This window comes from Nansenia antarctica (genome assembly GCF_963989245.1).
Source record: "Nansenia antarctica genome assembly, chromosome: 19".
NCBI lineage: Eukaryota > Metazoa > Chordata > Actinopteri > Argentiniformes > Microstomatidae > Nansenia > Nansenia antarctica.
This window is the reverse complement of record NC_137692.1, coordinates 15,460,307-15,467,419: the sequence shown is the minus strand read 5'-3', so window position 1 is coordinate 15,467,419 and position 7,113 is coordinate 15,460,307.

The window sequence follows — 7,113 nt, the reverse complement described above, 5'->3', positions numbered from 1 at the left end:
GAAGCCACTTTTGCACAGATAGGTAGCACTGAATGGTAGGACGATTTGGACTGCATGAGTGGCGAGGGAAGGATACTCTCCCATCAAATCGTTGCACCAGAACTGGGTGGGAGGCTTACCTCACCGAATTTCTCTTTCAGCGTCTGATCACATGACAGCTTCACCAGGTGATTCTCTTCATTGCTTGGCGACGTGACGCTTTCCATGTCAATTTCGAAGGGAATGACCAGTGATCATCTCTATGTTTCTCTGGGAAGTAGTCGTGAAACCGAGCTTGCAGCTTAGTGAGATGTGCTGTGAGAATTCTTTTCAGGGCGTTTTTGACTGCTGTGTCCAGCTGTTGTGCTTCATGACCAACGTTGGGAAACAGGTCAACAAGATTTACCCACAACGGGATCTTCTTTTTAAACACAGAGATTTCCTCAGACTGTTCAACAATACTGTGCCCCCTCCCTTGCATAGACATGTTTAATGTGTTAAGGTGCACGAACACATCAGGAACACATCAAGATACGCACCTCGTGTTAGACAGATTTAGTTGCCAAACAGCTCAGTATAAGGCGGGTTATTCTCTGAAAGGAAGGCTGCGATTTCTTCCTAAAAGTTTGTAATAGCATGACACAGCTTTCCACTCGATAGCCAGCAAACTTCCGAGTGATCCAACACCAATACGTGCTCAGAGCCCAGGTCTTCGCACAGATTTGTAAAACAAATGTGGCTGTTCTTTGCCAACGGTTTCATTCCCTTTTTTATCAACAATGTACATAAATCCATATTTTACACACTCTGGGTCATATTTGCGCTTCATCATATTCAGCTACAGCTCAAATTTCAGGTGACAGGCTACTCAATCCAATGTTTACGTGACCATGGCAATGGCTAGCCTACTGCACTGTCTTTCACGCACGTCTGTCAAAATAAAAGTCTGATATCAGATACCTAAGCACTATCCGCTTGTTAAGTCTGACGTCAAAAGTGACGTTTAACTATTTCCGAGTCCAAACCAGAAATTCTCCGCACCAGAGTACCTCTGAACTACAGCGGTAGAACAGGGGAGGCTGGTTCATTAGGGGCAATTGTGCAATGCCCCACCAAAGGGAGAAGAGAGAGATTTTTTTTCTATGACTTCTAGACAGTGTTGCTTCTGAATATCATAGTCCAATCAGCTAGTGTTCTGTGGAGTATATCATAGTCCAATCAGCTAGTGTTCTGTGGAGTATGTTCCAATCAGCTTCAAGTCCCGCCCCTTTCGGGGCAACTTTCAGTCTACTCGAAGTTGCACTAGGCTGTTCTCGTAGACTTGCATGTAAAATCTATTTTGGTAACTTCAGGCCATTCGGTCGATTGTCTATGGGGTTTTGGGACATGCACAAAGAATCGTACGTGCTTACGTCATGTCCGGCGTCACGTTCGTGACGGTAAAACCGAGGATTTACGAGGGGTTGGAATGAGAAGAAAACATGGCTAGCGGGATGTGAAGTAACAAATGCGTTGTTCTGCTTTCCACTACCGGACTTTGTAAACAAATTGAACAAATGGATTAGAAGGAGGCATCTTTTGTTCCCAACTTGATATTGCAACTGGACCTATTACCGAAGTCAAACTTGTGTAAGTAAGTGAATCATCTGTCCTTCAGTCATGATAGGAAAACCAAATCGATGCTGGGAGAAGGAATGGCAGACTGTATTCTGATTGTATCTTCTATGCTCTTTGTATGTTTCTATGCTCTTTGTATGTTTCTATGCTCTTTGTATGTGTCTTGGTGTAGGAGAAACGTAGGACCACGTTGGAAACAAGTGTTTCGGTACACGTTGACGTGTAGAAACTGTAGAGAGAAAATTGTAGAAATTGTAGAGAAAACTGGGGGGGTAGAGGTGATGAAGAGGTCTGTACAGGGGGGGGTAGAGGTGATGAAGAGGTCTGTACAGGGGGGTAGAGGTGATGAAGAGGTCTGTAGAGGAGGGTAGAGGGGATGAAGAGGTCTGTACAGGGGGGTAGAGGTGATGAAGAGGTCTGTACAGGGGGGGTAGAGGTGATGAAGAGGTCTGTACAGGGGGGTAGAGGTGATGAAGAGGTCTGTACAGGGGGGGTAGAGGGGATGAAGAGGTCTGTACAGAGGGGTAGAGGGGATGAAGAGGTCTGTACAGGGGGGTAGAGGGGATGAAGAGGTCTGTACAGGGGGGTAGAGGGTATGAAGAGGTCTGTACAGGGGGGTAGAGGGGATGAAGAGGTCTGTACAGGGGGGTAGAGGGGATGGAGAGGTCTGTAGAGGAGGGTAGAGGGGATGGAGAGGTCTGTAGAGGAGGGTAGAGGGGATGGAGAGGTCTGTACAGGGGGGGTAGAGGGGATGAAGAGGTCTGTACAGGGGGGTAGAGGGGATGAAGAGGTCTGTAGAGGAGGGTAGAGGGGATGAAGAGGTCTGTAGAGGAGGGTAGAGGGGATGAAGAGGTCTGTACAGGGGGTAGAGGGGATGGAGAGGTCTGTACAGGGGGGTAGAAGGGATGGAGAGGTCTGTACAGGGCGTAGAGGGGATGGAGAGGTCTGTACAGGGGGGTAGAGGGGATGGCGAGGTCTGTGGAGGTGGGTAGAGGGGATGGAGAGGTCTGTAGAGGTGGGTAGAGGGGATGAAGAGGTCTGTAGAGGTGGGTAGAGGGGATGAAGAGGTCTGTACAGGGGGGTAGAGGGGATGAAGAGGTCTGTACAGGGGGGTAGAGGGGATGGCGAGGTCTGTACAGGGGGTAGAGCTATTCTCATGCTAAAATTGACTGTAAATCCAGATTTTAAAGTTGATATTCTTCCCCGTGGAGCATGCCCCCATAACCTGTGCCCCACCCAAACATTTTAGCACCAGCCGCCACTGCGGTAGAATGACAGTTCAATCGTTTTTTAGACTCGGATCTATTCATTCAACAAGGGACACAGCACTTTCCCGTTTTCTCCATATTGTCAGGGTATTTGAGCCTCGGAAAAGCGCTATATAAATATAATTAATTATTATTATTATTTCTCCATTTTGAAGACAGCGCCTCAGCCAACGTTGGACCCGGAAACACGTCACGACTTAACAAGCGGATAACTATTTTTGGCTTTCCTCGTGTTCAAATAAATGTCATTCAGAACGAGTCTGCGACCCACTTTCCGGGTCACGACCCCACCAGTCGAGAACCACTGCTGTAGAGCATAACGAGTAAAAAAAAAAAAAAGAGCCATTTTAAGCTTTAACTGTCCCACTCCCTCTTTTTTGGTGGGGTGGGGCGGGGGGGAGACAGACAGAGGGATGGCATGTTGCTCTCTCCTATCCACTCCACCCTCCCCTTTCGCTCCCTTTTTCAGCAGTCTATCAGATACATGTTAATCCATCATCATATTTGAAAGAGAGGAATTGGGTGTGATAATGACTTGGACCGGAGTTTGGACACACACACACACACACAGACACACACACACACACACACACACAAACTCTCCCCAAACACACACACACACACACACACACACACACACAAACTCTCCCCAAACACACACACACACACACACACACACACACACACACACAAACTCTCCCCAAACACACACATCTTTCTATCCACACCTGAGTGAGCTTTGGCCCCCTGCTGTGCCAGCTGCATATTGCAGTGGGGGCAGCGCCAGGCCTGTCGGGGCAGGGGCTCTGGGCCCAGTACCCAGGTACTGGGTAGTGGGTCTCAGAGTACCTGCTCCTGTGCTGGGTCTCAGAGTGCTCCTGGGCTGGGTCTCAGAGGGGCACCAACCCGGACGGGCAGCCGGGGTGGTAATAGAGTAAATAACTCAAATGAGACGGAGTGTGAATTACTTCTCTCTGTGCTGTCTGATGGGCTTGGAGGGGACCTGCTGTGAAACTGTCTGGGGGTCCCACGGAGAGAGAGCTCTGAATGAGGGTCTGGCGGTATGGGCGGGGGGTGGGAGTGTAAGGGGTGTTTGTGAGAGGGTGTTTAATACAGGTGCTGATGGAAGAGGTTTGGGGAGAGAGATATCTGCAACGGCACGTTTGAATGGCCCTGGACTGTGACATACACAAATACACACACACACACACACTCACGCACACACACACATACACACACACACACACACACACATACACACACACACACACACACACACACACAAACACAGTCATACTGGCATGAATCCTTAACGTTTAACTGTTGAATAGGTACCGTACTTTTCTCTCTCTGCGGATATCAGTGGTAGCATTGCGTTTTTGCAATCTATGTACATTTCATAACAAATACTGTAACAGTCACCTCTGATATTTCTCATTACAATCCTGGATCCAGACAATAAAAAACTCCTCTAAACTCATTTACACAACGGCACACAAGCAATTTCAATGCAAAGCCCTGATTGAAAATACCAAAAATGAACCTGAAACACTAGCTTCAAAGAGGAACCATGCCACTGCAGCTAATGCAACCCAAAATATATGAATATATTTCCCTCATTTAGTGACCTCAAAACCAGGTTGTATGGTCATTCCTATTCAGTGGCACTGCTCATGTTCAGAGTCAACTCGACACCACTGGCTTCTGAACAAAGACTTCAGTGACAGTCCCTCGGTGTAGGAAAACTCTGCTTATCATTTCAAAGAGACGGGAGCCCCCTTCGACTCCCCGACTACAAACCCGCAGACAGGGGTTTTGAGCAATTGCTAAACAAAAAGAAGTTGCTGAAGTCCTACCACCTATAACACGGTGCCCGCTATCTGTATGCAATGTTTTTTTTTGGGTGGCAGTTGGGAGAAGGAGTGGCTTTTGAATTTGTGATCTTGTCCCGACCTTCCGCCTCATGCATTATGCATCGTCAGTATATACACAGTTATGAAAGTTTAATAGAGGAAAAACTCCTGCAGCATGTCTTGCAGTTGGGGGCACTGAGACAGTCTAATCTTTAATCAGTGCTTTCGTGCTGGGGGAGTGGGTGGGGGGTGGGGAGTGGGTGGGGGGTGGGGGGTGGGTGGGGGGGTGTGGGGGCAGTTTGGGGATGGGACACGTTTCTACTAACGGCGCTGTGATCTTTCAAAAAAGCCTGCAGAGGGACGGCCATCGGAGGAGGTGAACATGTCTCTCTCTCTCTCTCTCTCTCTCTCTCTCTCTCTCTCTCTCTCTCTCTCTCTCTCTCTCTCTCTCTCTCTCTCTCTCTCTCTCTCTCTCTCTCTCTCTCTCGTCTCAGAGCCTCCCCCCCTACAGTTGATGCCCTTCATCACTAACACAGGGAGGCCTGAACCTTGACCCCCTCCCAGCTCACCCATCCCCCCATCACAGCAGACAGTTCCTCTAGCTCACTAGCTGTGGCAAAGGACAGCCGGACAGTAGCGAAATAAAATCTCCATATAGCAATTATCTGTATTTGCACCCTCACCACATGGGTATATGATTCCCTTTACTCTTCTTTTAATTCTTTTTAAGGACTAAGCTCCTTATACAACCGCTAAATACATCTCTATTGGTGGTTGCAGATCTCCTAGCTTTCTGAACACAGGATCTGGTTTCGATCCACAATATGCCGGTACGCCGGTGCGAGCGGTATTTGGTTTGAGGTGTACCAACATTCAAATAAGCATATCTTCTTCAATTATTTCATTGTATAACATATCATTTGAAAGCTTACAATCTGCACTTTCATAATCTCTAAAAAAACGAAAAATGACCTTGGCCTACTTGGGGACTTTTTCACCAGACCCTGTCACATATTGTACTGTAGACTGTGTCCCTCCGAATGTTTATGCTGTTCCTAAAGTTTCCATTACGTCTCTCAGATGTTTGGCAAAGTAACTGTGTGTGTGTGTGTGTTTTATTGTTACGTCACATTACACAAGTGTAAGAGAGTAAAATGATTAGGCATTGCAGCACAAGACAATAAAGCAATAGGCATAATTCAAGATAAAAAAGTGACAATAGTACAGGACATAAGTGACAAATGAGACAGGATACAATTAGCAGTATCCAGACAATTAGGGGACAATAAGACAATAGCCATAATTTAAAATAAAAAAGTGTAGTAGTGGCTGTGAGCTTAAGGTTTAGGTAGTCCATATACATGGGGTGTGCTTGGGGATAATAGTCGATTGTCTACAGTAGGTTTGTTCATGAGCCTGATTGCCTGGGGGAAGTAGCTGTTGGTTAGCCTCTGAGTTTTGGCCCTGAGGCTCTGGAAGAGGCTTCGCCTTTTGGACAACATCGGTTCAAACAGGCTGTGGTTGGGGTGGCTGGGATCTCTGATGATCCTCCGGGCTTTTCTGACACACCGTTTGTTGTGTATATCCTGGATGGAGGGAAGCTCACATCCACTGATGCGCTGGGCTGTCTGCACTACCCTGTGTAGCGCTCTGCGGCTGAGGGCAGTGCAGTTTCCATGCCAGGCAGTGAAGCAGAGTCAGAATGCTCTCGGTTGTGCATCTGTAGCGGGCCTGCAGGATCTTGGACCCCATGCCAAACTTCCTCAGCCACCTGAGGAAGAAAGAGGCGCTGTTGTGCCTTAACACTAGAACAGCCATGCGGGGTACATTTGACCCCTGTGAGTAAAGAAAATGTTTATATCTTTGCACTTGATCAAATTTCAGGACCCTCCTTTCATGACTTTTCCTAGATATGTGCGTTCTACCAGCCAGTATCCTTACATTTTCAAAATCACATCAGGATAAGCTAATATAAAGCTTTTTTGCCGTTTCTCTGTGTAGGAAGCAGGTTAATTTACAAGCGGCCAACTAGTGGTCGTTGTGTGTAAATAGCAGCTTGAGCATAGTAAAGAGGTAATTTGACCCCCGAGGCGGCTCTTTTAGCAGTTAAAAAAGACACGCCTGTTCTAGTGTTAACCACCACCTGTTTGGTATGCACGTCCCAGATGAGGTCATCGGAGATGAAGACACCGAGGAACTTACAACTGCTGATCCTGTCTACGGCTGGCCCGTTGATGTGGGATGAGGTCCTGTTCCCGACCGTTCTTCCTGAAGTCCACCACCAGCTCCTTGGTCTTGTCAGTGTTGCGAGAGAGGTTGTTCTCCTGGCTGTACTGAGCCAGGTGGTCGACCTCTCTCCTGTAGGCCGTCTCATCGCCGCGTCGGTGATCAGGCCG